The sequence below is a fragment of the Zea mays genome, chromosome 4, assembly GCF_902167145.1.
Source record: "Zea mays cultivar B73 chromosome 4, Zm-B73-REFERENCE-NAM-5.0, whole genome shotgun sequence".
In the NCBI taxonomy this organism is placed as follows: domain Eukaryota; kingdom Viridiplantae; phylum Streptophyta; class Magnoliopsida; order Poales; family Poaceae; genus Zea; species Zea mays.
Window position 1 is genome coordinate 9189097 of NC_050099.1, and position 15218 is coordinate 9204314.

Here is a 15218-nt window from a genome sequence, read left to right on the forward strand (position 1 = left end):
TGGGCCGGATTGCGATTCGCGGCCCAACTCGCTTGCACGACAGCTCCCGACCAACCACTCTACTGCTATACTGGTGAATGTTTTCCATAAATTCTAAATCCCCAAAGCGCGACACCCGAATAAGAGAAAAAACAAACAAAAAGAATAACCTTCAACTTCTCTTCTTTGCAAACCGGGTATCACAATTCTATTGGCCGAAGGCAGCTTCGGACGCAGCAGATTTGGTTCAAAAGTGCGAAAATTGCCAAAAATGTGCAAGAGATCAGAAGCGACCCTCATCATTGACTCAGCTAATACAACCAACCTGGCCATTGCAAAGATGGGGCTAGGATCTACTAGGTCCACTTCCACCAGCGCAGGGCAACTTGAGATATGTCGTGGTGGCGGTAGAATATTTTTCTAAGTGGATCAAAGCGAAGCCTTTGGCTACAATAACTTCGGCTACAGTCCAAAAATTCTTCTGGCAGAATATAGTTTGTCGCTTTGGTGTGCCGAAGGCTATAACTGTGGACAATGGAACATAGTTTGATGCTGAAACTTTCAAAGATTTCTGCGATCAGATCGACACGAAAATTCATTTTGCATCAGTCAGGCACCCAGAATCAAACGGACTAGTTGAAAGGGCAAATGGTATTATAATGACGGGAATAATGAAGTTAATCTTCAATCAACCTAGAGGAAAGTGGCCAGATGAGTTGGTTAAAGTGGTGTGGAGCCACAATACAACTATATCATGGTCAACAGATTTTACACCATTCAAGTTATTGTTCGGTGACGAAGCTATAACCGCCGAAGAGGCTAAAGCGGGGTCAATAAGAACAGTAGCTTCAGTAGAAGACGAAGCTAATTATTCTATGGCAAAAGATACTATAGAAGGGACTAGACTTCAGGCTGTGGAAAATATCAACAAATATCAAGCCGAAACAATAAAATGAGGTGATAGAAAAGTTCGGTTGAAAAACATTAAGCCAGGACATCTGGTGCTTCAGAGAGTAGCCAACCCTGACACTGTAGGCAAGCTTCAGCTGAAGTGGTAAGGACCCGTTCTGGTAGTATCTTCGTCAAGACCCAGTTCTTACAGATTAAAGGATATGGACGACAACGACATTCCTAGATCTTGGAATGCGGATGAGCTTCGACGATACTATGTGTGACTTGATGTAAACTTTTTTATTTTTTCCTATGGCACCCTTTTCCTTTCTAAAGGGGGAGAAAGGTTTTTAATGGGGCCATAGCATGTAATTTTCCTTCTCTTATTCAGCTCTACGAGAGTAAGATCCCCCAAACCATGTAAAATGTAAAATCTGAGCATGCACCATCGAGTGCAGAGAAAGAAAAGAAACAGGGAGAAGCTCGAAAGTCGTCCCTAAGGGGATGCAGAACATGACGAAGCTACAAAAAAGTCATTCCCAAGGGAGCGCAGCGTAAGTTTTCTGCTCAAAAGTCGTTCCTAAGGGAATGCAGAGCCAAATACCGCTGAAATATAAGGCGAAGCGCGAAAAGTCAACGCGAAAAATACCACCAAAATATAAGGCAAAGCGCGAAAAGTCAACAAGAAAAATACCGCCGAAATATAAGGCGAAGAAGTTCAAAAGACGTTCCTAAGGGGATGCAGAACTTACACCAAAAAATAAGCGGTGAAGCTGAAAAATAAGCGGCAAAGAGATTTCAGTCATTCCTAAGGGAATGAAGGTTATGGATGTGGCTTCATATGTGTGTATTTGGGCATTCATTTGCACGATACATTACATCATACATTGCATTCATAAACATTCATTTAGACATACATAGGATCATCATCATCATATCATACAGATACAGACAGTTGCTTCGGCTCTAAGGATACGGCTTCGGCGAAAGGAAAGGAAGCAGATTTATGCTTCGTTGTGTACGAAAAGAAGGGAAGGTGTTTTTCGCCTTCGGCTCAAACAATACAAGTTTCGTCCACATCAAAGCAGTTCATACATGGACGGAAAGGTAAAAATATATTACAAGGTATGAACAAATTTACAGAATAGTACACGATTCTTAAATTACAATATTCTTTACAAGGATAATGCAAGAGTTTTTCTAGAGTTTTTTTTCACAGTAAGGTTTTTGGCTTCATCATCATTCGTTAAGCTTCGGATCATCTGCCAAGCTTCGGCTCATTGCTCCTCGGCTTCGTCATCCTGTACATATCAAAGCGGAATAAGGAAAGTGAAAATTTCAAGAAGAAGGTAAAGCAGCAGGCACAAGTTTATTACCGGCTTGAGGTGGCTTCGAGCTTCGTCACCAGCCAAGCTTGGCCTGCCCTTTGCCCACATTTGAGTAACGAATCTGTTTCTGATGCTTCGGGCCAGGCCGGGTATGTCATCCAAGTCTGCTGGTGACAGGCTAAAGTTTGGTCTATTTCCAATGTTTCCATGTGTACAGCCAGCCTTCATGAAAGCAACAGTTGTGCCTCGAGAAGCTAGCAAAGCACAAAAGTCACCATGTCTAGCTATAACTTCGTCGAGAGCATCAACTTCACCTTCAATATGATCAAATGTGCTCGGCTGGTTTTCAACCGAAGGTTTAAACTTTTTGGAACTGGCTCCAACTGAGTTGATGACCTGCTTTAGCCATTGAATGCTCTGGGTGCCGAAGCCTAAGCATTATTCTTGAGGATCTTTGAGTGATTTCTGCAGATTTGAACTTTTTTGAACTTCAGCTTCGAGTTTTGTTTCGAAATCTTTCTTCTCTTGCTCAAAGCTTTTTGCCTTCATGGAAAGTTCACTGTTCAATCTGGCGATCTCGGCTTGAGCTTCTACTAGTGAACCTTTCATCCTTTGAAGCACGAAGTCTTTCTTGTCTAGGGCAGCTTCATGATCTTTAATCTTGTTCTCTAAGCCCTCAATTATAACTTCATTTTTCTTGTCCTTGAGGTCTTGTTGCATCCTCAAGGCTTTGCTTAGTAGTAGGCTCTGACAAAATAACCTTCATCAGAAAACATCATATCAAAACAAAAAAAAGTTAAGGGAAGAATTTTACCTTAAAGTTACAATAAAACAAGCTACCGGCGATATGCTGCCATCGGTGTCTGCTGAGATCGGCTTCAAGCTTCGGGAAGCCAACGCTTTTCGATAAAGTGCTAATAACCTTCGCCCCAGTTCAGTCTCGAAGGCAACCTAAGCTCTCTTCGTCTATACCGCCGAAGAGCAGCGCCCCTGGCTGGTACCCGCAAGATATAGCATAGTCCCTCAGCTCTTCTTTTTCAGCCTTAGACAACTCTTGCCCAATTATGTTTTGAAAGTTGAAATTTCTTTCTTCCGAAGCATCTTCGGCAAGCTCCTTCTCTTTTTCAGGCACTCAGCCGGGGTTTCCTCAGCAGCTGCAGCAGTTTCTTCCTCAGCCATATTCAAAATCATTTCTTCAATGTCAGTAAGTGTGTTTTCCAAATTTGTGGCTTTGGCTGCTGCAGCTTCGGAAGTAGAAGCTTCGGCAGGAGCAGCTTCGGCTGCTGCTGTTTTCGGCGCTAAGGCCGACGGCGGCGTTTCTTCAATAACCTCAATGACAACAATAATCCTTCGCTTTTTTGGTTCAGTGGGCTTCTCGGCAACCGAAGGCTCCTTCTTCTTCTATAAAAGCTTCATCAGTTCCGGTCCCAGCGGACTTAGCTTATTAGGTAGAGATTCGGTCATTACCTTTAAAATCTCTTCTGAGCAGAAGGTGTTGAGGGAATTTCTTCTTCTAAATCAGCTTTTGGCTTCGGAGCTGTAGCTTTTCTTTTCTTCGAAACGGCCACCTTTGGCTCAGGGCTGGATTTTTTCTTTTTTGCTAAATTTTCATCTTCTTTTATCATTCTGGTAGCTTGTCTTTGCATAACACTGACAGCTCTTTTTCGTTTTGGCCCTTCGGCACCTTTGTTTAACCGTTCATAGTCTGGGTATTCAAATTTCAGAGCGTCCATTACTCGGTTCAGCCTTCGTTTCGGTTGGGTGCCGAAGGCTGCCGTCATCAATTAATCTTCTTTCTTCGTATAATTGCCTAAGATTTCATTGCACATAACTTCAATCGTATCCAACCATTCTTGGCAGGGTTCTTTGAAGTGTTTCTTGAACTTAAAATGATAGGGCAGTCGGACAAGTTCATTCTTTTTCTTCTCTCCTTTAAGCTTCAGCATACTCCATTCCTTTAATGTCGGAAATACTCTATTGGCCAATAATTCCTAAACCAAATCCCTAGTACCGATATGCTCAGACACAACTCTAAATTCGCCCACAGCTTCCGGGCATGATGACCCCGGCATCATGCGGCACTGGGGCCTAGTTAACCCGAAGGTTAGCTCCAGTGGGCTCTGAACTAGCTTCTCCTTTTTTCATCAACCTTAACATAAAACCATTCAGTTTTCCAACCGGTTGGCCATTTGGTGCGGTAGCTAACCACCGATGTATTCATGTCTTTGCGGTAGGCAAAATTATAGCAGCCGAAATTCTCGTGCAGACCATCTTCTCTAGCCTTCGTCTGATAGTGAAGTTCGTGCACCCGGCAGAAGGCTTTGGCAAGCGGCTCCACTCCTTGGCTTCGAAGAGCCCAGATAAAGAGGCTGAACCTAACGATAGCGTTAGGAGTCAGCTGATGAAGATAAATTTCGAAATTTTCCAAAACATCCGCAATCATTCCATGCAGAGGAAACCTCAGTCCTTCTTTAAAGAAACTTCTGAAAACTACCACCTCATCATTTTCTGGCTTCCGAGTGATTTCTTCTCCGCCAAAACGAATCAGCTTCTTCTTGGCTTCCCCGAAGTAGCCTAGCTTTGTCATCGTGGGCATATCGGCCTCGGAGATAGTAGACTTTCCAAATTCTAGGTGGCTGGGTTTAGATGGCATGACAGAATAATCTATCTCTTCTTCATCAGCCTCACCTTCTTTAATGACAGCCTGCTCGGTTTCGGCAGCAGGTGCACCTTCGTCAGAAGCACCCTCTGGCACAACTAGGCCTGATTGTCTCATTACTTCGGAGATTGGGACAGTCTGGGCAGCTTCGGCTTCTTCCCCATCGCGTGTGACTCTAGCAGTTGAGCGCACCCTGGCCATTTGATGCTAAATTCCTTGCGGTTTTGACGAAGTTGATTACTTTTTGATTTTGCCGAAGCTCCCTCTTATGACGAAGCTAAAAAAATAAGACGATGCTCTAATTGATAATACGAAGAATAAGCTTCAGCTATGGTCAAATTTTTCAGTAGCACAACAGTACGATAGTAATGAATGCTGTGGTAACTTCACACCTACCCGTCTGTTTATATAGTGCTGCAGGTGGGAAGGTGAATCGTCAAGCCACCTGCACCCGCCGAACAGTCGCTCGCATTCACTGAACGGTGGACCGCAGGGCGCGAGAAGGAGAATCACTAGATCGTGTGTACCCGTCCTATGGTGGGACCACCTCACACTCAGAATATTTAAATCGTTTCTCGACAACGAGCTAAGGGAAGGTGTTTTTCGGACCTTCGACATTTCGAAGCCTAAAAGAATTTTTCAAGGGTCGAGATCGTTACGAAAAACGATATGGCACCATGAAGGGGCTACTGTTGGGGGTCTTCTTCGTCGTAGAAGGTCCTGTGAGAAGAAACACCTTCGGAAGGCCAGAACAGGATCAATGTCGAAGCTTCCAATCAGGGAGCTTCGTAGCGTATCTCTAGATGCACCGACTTAAAGATGAAATGACCAATCGACCCATGAAAACCGGTATTACGATTGTAATCATTTGTAGAGGACATGAATGTAAATTCACACAGGCTGCGCCCTGTGCCTATAAATAGGTGAACAGTACCCCCGTACTCTTCACGCTTTCACATCTCACTTTTATCTTTGCCCTCTGCCGAGTTCAAGGTACAAATGTAATTTGATATTGCTTTCATGTACTCATGATTATTTAATAATAGATGTTTATATTATGTTTTCATATAATTGTTTATGTTGGTTCCTATGTTTCATAAGCTTCATCCTCTGTTTATACATGCCATATTTATGGAGGTATGTCCTTCATAACCTTCGTCTGAAGATCATTATGTCCTAAGGGAAATAATGCTTCAGAGGACGAAGGACATTAACATTTAACACTTTGTGTTGCCTTGTTCTTAATTCATAGCATTTGAGAACAAGTTCCCAACAGGTTGCATTCTTTTTTTTATAGGGGGTACTACTGCGCCACTTTCAAGTGTTACGGGCCTGGGATGTCTCCAATGGTAACCTCAACCCTGACCTATGTGCAGGCAATACCCTTTATCGGGATACACTACATCTCGGGGGAGTCGTGGATCCCGTCCCTACCACCCTCTTTAGAATAAGCTATTGCAAGAAGCTTTTAGAGTCATATATGCTACTAGGAGCACCCTTAAAGTCAAAACAAGAAAGTTGTTTTGTCAGACATGAATTCTGCAGTACTAATTAAATTATCCACATTTGTTGGTCATGATTTTTAATTTGTATTACACCGTCCACATTATTTATCAACGGTTTCGTCTACATATATAAATTGTATATCATCTTTGACTTTTTCATGTGCATAGTTTTTTTACCGTGCACGTAAATATAGTGTATGCCTCCCTCTCTTTGGTGCGCGCGTGCCGGAGGAGAGCCAGAGCAGAGGTCGGAGCATGCAGTGTTGATAGGTAGGCTGGCCGTAGGTGGCATAGGTGGCGACCGCCGCAATATCGATGGCCAGAGCGGTGCAGGCCAGCCCGCCCATCCGACGATCCAGTGCTCAACCGAGATGCAGCAGCAAGATATGGTTGGGTATAGCTAGAGCGCAGTTGGCCAACCAGAACAATGCTAGGTGAGAGAGGGAAGTGGTGGTGATAGGAATGTGGCAGGGATTCTTTTCCATCTCGTGTCCTCTGGTTGACAGATATATATGTCTGCTGCTCTCGCTATATAGAGGGTCGGCCTGCCCTACTAGCTAGCTAGCAAGTTCAAGTTCTAGGCACGGATTGGATCGGATCGATCAACATTAATTTAATTACTTAATTATTAGTTCCCGACGAAATTAATATATGTTAAACAAAGACTTTAATTTTCATTGTATCCTTATATATATATATATATATATTATAGTCATTATCAGTTTTAATTTAATCCAGAAAACTAGTGTGATGTATGTGATGACATGTATATGTGCATGTGCGTACTACTACTCGCATAAGCAGTAAACAACAGTAAAACATGCACAATCACTAAGAACATAATGTACCCTGCGGAGGGACCGATGCTCAAGACATTGTTGGCTCTATTCACACGAGACATCTCGTGTGTATGTTCGATTTAGTCGTATGCAGTCGATGCAGGCAAATGTACGCAGTGCAGTCCCTCGAACGGCGTCGACGGCGAAGAACCGGATCATCGTTGGTCGAGCGAACGGAGCGAGCAGTCGCGAGTACGCTCCCCAAAAACCTGATCGCCCGCACACCCGTGCAAGTGTATCTCTACGGACAACAATTTCGGAGGCCTACTCTCCCACTCTCTATGTGCTCGCAGATGGTGGGACGGGAATGGGCTGTGTTCAACGCGTCTAAGAGAATGTTCGCATAACCGGAAGAGCGTCCACCTCCTCCGTATTTATACACGCACAGTGGGAGGTGAATAGACTATAACAGTCGCCATCAGAGTCAGAAACTGACAGCCATTACAGCCAGCCAGAAACCGATGTACCATAAGAGACGTCTGTTACTAGCCATAAGACAGGAAACGACTGGTCATTACTCCAGGCAAAATGCGAAATCGTTAGAAAGAAATATTCGGACAAAGGTCCGATTAACCACGAGCCACGGCCTGACTCGGCCGGCGGCGCCTGCGCACGATTGGGCAGTCCTCCATCTTTTTCTCAACTTCTCAATAGATACACCAATGGTCCACCTATCTAAGTTAATTGATTTGTCCTTTGAACTTCCGGTTTGGTACTAAAATATTAGTACACCATAGCATTAAACTGGACCTTTAACATTGACTATTGTTTAATATTAATTTGGGCCAAGCCCACATTAATCGAACAATCCCCAGCAAGTGCTAAGTCACACTAAAAATGCTCTTATCATCTGAAACGTTTGATATACAGGTGTTTTGATGGAGACTGTTAAGTTGAACATCCACCTAGAACCTAGACTACACTTAACCACAACTGCACCTAGAACGAATGAAGATATTTCAGTAGTAACCAACTGGGTGAAACTTTATATATATATATATATATATATATATATATATATATATATATATATATATATATATATATACCATCGCTATTTGTCAGTCTACCCAACCCATAATTATTGAGCGGACTTCAGTAATAATTGAGAACTAATGAACATCGTTCAGTAATAGCCAATTAGGTGAAACTTTACTTAGGGTGATGAAAACCATTTTGGATTTTTTAATTATTTTTTACATTGAAGCACCAAGGAAACTCACCATCCAAGCAATGTGCAAATGGATGCCTCTTCATCCACCTCTTTCGTAACCAAGCATCAAAATTTTAGCACAATTTTCCTTGTGTAGAACTCCATCAGACGGTCTAACTTTCCACATTCATTCTCAACTAATTTTCCTAGCAGCCTCATCCTTCTTGAGCCTTTGTTAATACAACCTAAAGGCCGATATAAAATAACCAAACATGACAAAATACATAAAACAAATAAATCACAAGAATAAATTTCTCCATGACATATGCATTCAATCTGCTAGCTGAACATTCTATCGTGATTAGTGGGTTTGCTAAAGCACCAGAATAGGCAGTAGAACGAAGAGCCTCTAAATGGAAAGTTTTAGGGTCACTTGATGATTTCGCAAGCTCTGCCTTTAGCCTTAAAATCTAAAAAGTAAACATGACACTATGTCAGCAAAGAACATGATCTTTTAATCTAAAACGACATGTAGAAGGGGATGACATCAAGATCAAATACCTATTCATTGAGCTCCCAATTAAGAGAGCAGGGTTGCGTACACAATCAATAAGCACCTCAACCTGGAATTCCAGGCATATAAGTCTTTAGGGCTCCACAAGTGTAGCTCATCATCTCACGACAAGTAGATACTTTGGAACAACCACCTATTGCCTCAATTTCACGCACACCACACAATTCGCTCTTGTTGGTAGTGAATGCAAAGTCCATTGTGTCTTCAATAGCTGACTGGCACCTGCTCAGAACCATAATCAACATAAACTCCAACAGAATCAGATGGCCCCTGAATAGAAAATATGAACACCCTATTATCATCAGCTACTGCTGAGGGATTGGATGGAATGTGTAACCATATAAAAATAAAGATAACATACTACAGATGTCTCAGAGGCTATTTTAGAACATACAATGTTGAGTTGCTGCTCTTCACTAATATCTGTTGTATTAACACTGAGGAGGGTGCAACAAATGGTCATAAAAGTAATATCAAACTATGAATTGGAGTTACCATTATGAAAGACATTTGTTAGGAACTACCACACGACAATGTATGCACATGTCTCTTTAAAACAGAAAGAATTGAAGTGTAACAAATAACGTATAGACAATTTATTTGGTAAAAAAAGGCTAGCAAGAAGAGTAGGATGGATCACGACAGGCACCCAAGTTGTTTCATCTCTCTGTGAAGAATCTTAGATTTATTGCACCCCTTGCAGCAGTTTTAAAACTTATTTAACCATATGATAAAAGTAGAAATATCTACGATTGGATGAACAACATCCAAGAATATATAAAGTAATAAAAATTTGCATTTTGAATTTTAAAAGTTTGAATGTAATTTTTGAGAGCAGAGATGGTTTCAAATAAAAAAGTTGTCAACTAAAAAGTTTCATAACTTTTCGAGATCCACAACTTTTATGTTGGTGGTTTTATCATCCAAGATCGTTCGGAAAACTCAAAAAATTAAGGATATAAATGATTTCTAGTGGCGGTTTTTTAACCGCCACTAGAAATTATGGCGATTTTGTTAAGAAACCACCACTAAAAAATAGCACTGACAGTTGATAACGGAATCTATCTTTAACTAAAATACACCCCACTATGCAGGCTTGGTGTAAAGCAATCACCGTGCATCGTCGTCCTCAACACAATCGGAAAAACTATATATATATATATATATATAGAATCCATAAATAAGAGAGGAAAGAACCCGTGCAGAAATCTTTTTAGTTTACTGAATCTTTCTGGAAAACTTTTTCTTTATTAAATCGTTTCGGGGGAACATTTTCCTTTACTAACTACTAGGAGGCTGACATGAAGGGCCCTTCTTCCCTGATCCATTATTCTTGCCCCGCGTCGGCTTCTCGTCGTGGGCACATGCAGGCTTCTGGCTCGATCGGGCAGGGAGGGCTGGGCCTATATATATGGGATGTTGCAGGTGTTAGCCAGCGAAGACGCGCACAAAGGTAAGTGTGTAAGGTTAGGAGCCAGTGTACCATCACATCAGATCAGATCGATCACAGCTTATAGGGGATGCTAGGTGTCGTGAGGAGGTGCGGCCTAGGCCTGGCCATGGCGGTGGCCCTGCTGCTCGCCACGCTGGTTGTCGTTGCAAGCGGCAGCGCGGAGACGAGGCAAAGAGCTGCCTGCTGGCAGTGGTAATGACGACGACCACGCATCCGTTCTCAGCCGCCTATCCAACGTCATTGATCCATCGGGGAGCTGGCCTCCGCGTGCGGATGCTGTCGCGGTGAAGCGGTTCGGCAGCGTCGCTGCTCCGCCACCTTGCTACACCAGCATCCAGGCAGCCCTAAATGCCGCACCAGCACCACTAGAAGCTGAGGAGGTGGAGGACAAGTACGTCGTGCATGTGCTTGCTAGCGTCTATGACAAGACCGTCAACATAACAAGAAGGAACGTAATGCTGATCGGCGATGGGGTCGGTGCCACCGTCATCACAGGGAACAAGAGCAATGCAACTGGCGTCCCCATGAACATGACGGTGACAGTGAGTGAGTAACTCTGACGATCGATATTTCACTGTAGTTGAGCTGTCATGCATGCATATTGTAAATCAGAACAGAACTATTAATTTGTTGCTGTTGTAGATGCCTTGGGTCACGGCTTCATAGCACAGAACCTAACAATCAGAAACATGACAGGGCCGGAAGGCGGTAGGCCGTGGCGCTACGGTCAAATTCGAACAAGTCGGTTGTCTACCGGTGCAGCATTGAAGGTCATGAGGACACCTTGTACGTGGAGAACGGGATCCAATTCTACCTGCAGACCTCGATCTGGGGCACCGTGGACTTTGTATTTGGCAATGCCCAGGCCATGTTCTAGAGCTGCCCGCTCCTGGTGCGCCGCCCACCAAAAGGCAAGCATAATGTGCTGACGGCCCAGGGCTGGAAAAACGCAAGCCGCGAGTCCGACTTCTCATTCCACATGTGCACCATGGAAGCGGTGTCGGGCATGGACCTCGACGACGTGGAGACCTACCTCGGCCGCCCGTACAGGAACTTCTCCCACGTTGCCTTCATCAAGTCGTATCTCAGTCACGTGGTCAGCCCCAGCGGCTAGGTCGCGTGGAACAAGAACAAGGTCGTCGAGGATACCACCCAGACCATCTTATACCTGGAATACGGCAACGATGGCGCCGGTGCCGACACAGCCGACCGCGTCAAGTGGCCAGGCTTCTGCGTCCTCAATGCCGACGCCGAGGCGGCCGCGTACATGGTGGACATGTTCATAAACGCGAGCAAGTGGGTCCCTGAGCCTACCCAGTACGACCACACCCTCGGCGCGGCGCCGCTGCCGCGCGCCTAACGGTGCTCCCTTCGGCGCACTTAAGTTAGTATTGTACTACGTAGGCCAGCGTTCCGTTTCAGATCCCACCACCTTATTACTACGGTATTGTATGTCTCTAGTATCCAACCATGCATCATTGACAAGATGAATTAAGGCATATTATGGCATGCATGACGCCGTATATTTCGCGTATGCATGCATGTACCTGGACGGCTGGACCTCTACCTGTAGCTACCATTTCTCTACCGGTATTGTACATACTCCCTCTGTATGTGTGTCTATATAATATATATGTATCCTCGATCTATATAAATGGATTATATCTATCATTATTTCATATGAGCTGATACACACAAGTAATTGTGATACAAGCCCTACACAAGTTGGTAGTACTGCTATATATAAGTAAGTCACTGGACGGCTGACAAAATTATACAATAACACAATTGTGCAAATAGATTTGAAAACAAATATTTGCTAGTATAAATTTTGACTATGTTGGTTGCTGTGATTGGCCGCGCGGACACACAAATCGATCAGAATTCTTTTTGCAGAGATAACATTTTAGTTTTATGCGGTGCATAGGACCCACAAAAAAATCAAATTAACTACCACATCATATCCACCTTCTCTCAGATATATATATATTTATATATATATGGTTGGCAAGAGCTAATTAAATATGTGCAAAGCCAGCCAGACTGCCTGTGGTTGCATTGGATGATATGCCACCTGCTGTAGCACGAATGCATGCATGATGGAGCTTCTCTAACCAGCAGAGTGTCTGGCCGGGGGCTGAGCAGGTATGGAGCTGGGATAGTAGTAACGTGCAGTGCTCCAACGCTTTACGAAAGCTGTACATGTCATCGATCTGTTGGCGCGCGCACACACACGTACGTATGTAGAAATGCATGACAAGCTAGCCAACAGTCTTGGCAACTCCATTGGCCACCACGAGGTTCTCGGTTGTTGTGCCTAGGCAGTACATAGAGTTCTCACTACTCTGACAATCAACCTTACAAATATTTTAGAAAATCAGGAAAAAGTAGGCAATGTGCTCAAACCTTGAATCAACAATTAATGTATTTTAGTTTGAATGCACCCGCTTTTAACTTGGATCTGCTGCTGTTGTTTCGGCCAGGATAAGGACCGACAAAAGTGATTAATTCCCTGTTGCCGGGCCCACACACTAATCCCCATAGGTATTTATTCTTGTGGGTATTTGAAGAGGCTAATGAGAGTTATTTAATCCCAGCGGCTGGCTGACTTCTTGGCCAGACGATGAAATTAACTTAAGTCGGCTTCGCCACTAAAAAATAGCACTGACGGTTGATAACGGAATCTGTCTATAAAAAAAATGCACCTCACTGTGCAGGTTTTGGTGTAAAGCAATCCTCGTGCATTGTCGTCATCAACACACTCAGGAAAACTATATATAGAATCCATAAATGAGAGGGGAAAGAACCCGTGCAGAAATCTTTTTAATTTACTGAATCTTTCTGGGAAACTTTTTCTTTACTAAATCGTTTTGGGGGAACATTTTCTTTACTAAACTACTAGGAGGCTGACACGAAGGGCCCTTCTTCCCTGATCCATTCTTCTTGCCCCGCGCCGGCCCCTGGGGTGGTCGATCTCATCGTGGGCACATGGCTGGCTCGGTTGGGCGGGGCGGGGTGGGCCTATATATATGGGATGCTGCCACTGTTGGCTAGCAAGGACGTGCACAAAGGTAAGTGTGTAAGGTTAGGAGCCAGTGTACCATCACATCAGATCAGATTGATCGCTCAACGTGAGGAGGTGCGGCCTAGGCCTGGCCATGGCGGTGGCCCTGATGCTCGCTGTGCTGGTCGTCGTTGCAAGCGGCAGCGCGGAGACGAGGCAGAAGCTGCCTGCTGGCAGTGGCAACAATGACGACCACTCAGCCATTCTTAGCCGCCTGTCCAACATCATTGATCAGCCGGGGAGCTGGCCTGTGCACGCTGATGCTGTCGTGGTGAAGCGATGTGGCGACGTCGATGCTCCACCGCCTTGCTACACCAGCATCCAGGCAGCCCTGGATGACGCACCACAAGAAGCCGAGGAGGACAAGTACATCATGCATGTGTTCTCTTGCGTCTACGAAGAGACAATCAACATAACAAGAAGGAACGTGATGCTGATCAGCGATGGGGTCGGTGCCACCGTCATCATAGGGAACAAGAGCAATGCAATTGGCGTCCCCATGAACATGACGATGACAGTGAGCGAGTACTCTGGCGATCGATATTTCACTGTAGTTGAGTTGTCAGGCATGCATACTGTAAATCAAAACTATTAATTTGTTGTTGCTGCTGCAGATGCCTTGGGTCATAGATTCATAGCATAGAACCTGACAATCAAAAACATGGCAAGGCCGGAAAGGAGGTAGGACATGGCACTAAGGTCAAATTCGAACAAGTCGGTCATCTACTGGTGCAGCATGGAAGGTCATGAGGACACCTTGTACGCGGAGAACGGGATCCAGTTCTACCTACAGACCTTGATCTGGGGCACCATGGACTTAATTTGTGTTTGGCAATGCCCAAGCCATGTTCAAGAGCTGCCCGCTGTTGGTGCGCCGCCCACCGAAAGGCAAGCACAATGTGCCGACGGCGTAGGGCTGCAACAACGCCAGTCGCGAGTCTGACTTCTCGTTCCACATGTGCACCGTGGAAGCGGTGCCGGGCGTGGACCTCGACGACGTGGAGACCTACCTTGGCCACCCCTATAGGAACTTCTCCCACGTCGCCTTCATCAAGAAGTCTCTGAGTCGCGTGGTCAGCCCCAACGGCTAGGTAGCATGGAACATGAACAAGGTCGTCGAGGATACCACCCGGACCATCGTGTACCTAGAATACGGCAACGACAGCGCCGTTGCTGACACGTCCAGCCACATCAATTGGCTGGGCTTCCGCGTCCTAAACGCCGTCGCTGAGGCGGCCGCGTACACTGCGGACACGTTCATCATCGCGAGCAAGTGGGTCCCTGAGCCTATCCAGTACGAGCACACCCTCAGCGCGCCGCCGCCACGCGCCTGACAGTGCTCCGCTCGATGCGCTTAATTTAGTACTGTACTACGTAGGCATTCCATTTTGAGATCCCCCACCTTATTACTACGACATTTAATATTCTATTATCCATCCATGCATCATTGTATGAATTAAGGCATATTATGGCATGCATGACGTCATATATATCGTGTATGCATGCATGTACCTGGACCTCTAACTCTATCTTCCATTTCTCTACCGTTATTGTACGTACTCCCTCTGTATGTATGTATATATATATAATATGTATCCTTGATCTATATAAATGGATTATATCTATCATTATTTCATATGAGCTAATACACACAAGTAATTGTTGATATAAGCTCTACACAAGTTGGTAATAGTACTGCTATATAGAAGTAAGTCACCGGTCGGCCGACAAAATTTATACAATAACACAACTGTGCAAATAGATTTGAAATAA

At 44.5% G+C, this 15218-nt stretch overlaps 2 pseudogenes; both read left to right on the forward strand.

Annotated features, from left to right (window-relative positions):
• The first annotated feature begins 10448 nt into the window (after window positions 1–10448).
• Window positions 10449–11741, forward strand: LOC118476867 (putative pectinesterase/pectinesterase inhibitor 38; annotated as a pseudogene).
• Window positions 11742–12473: 732 nt separating this feature from the next.
• On the forward strand, window positions 12474–14779 carry LOC118477048 (putative pectinesterase/pectinesterase inhibitor 38; annotated as a pseudogene).
• Window positions 14780–15218: the final 439 nt, after the last annotated feature.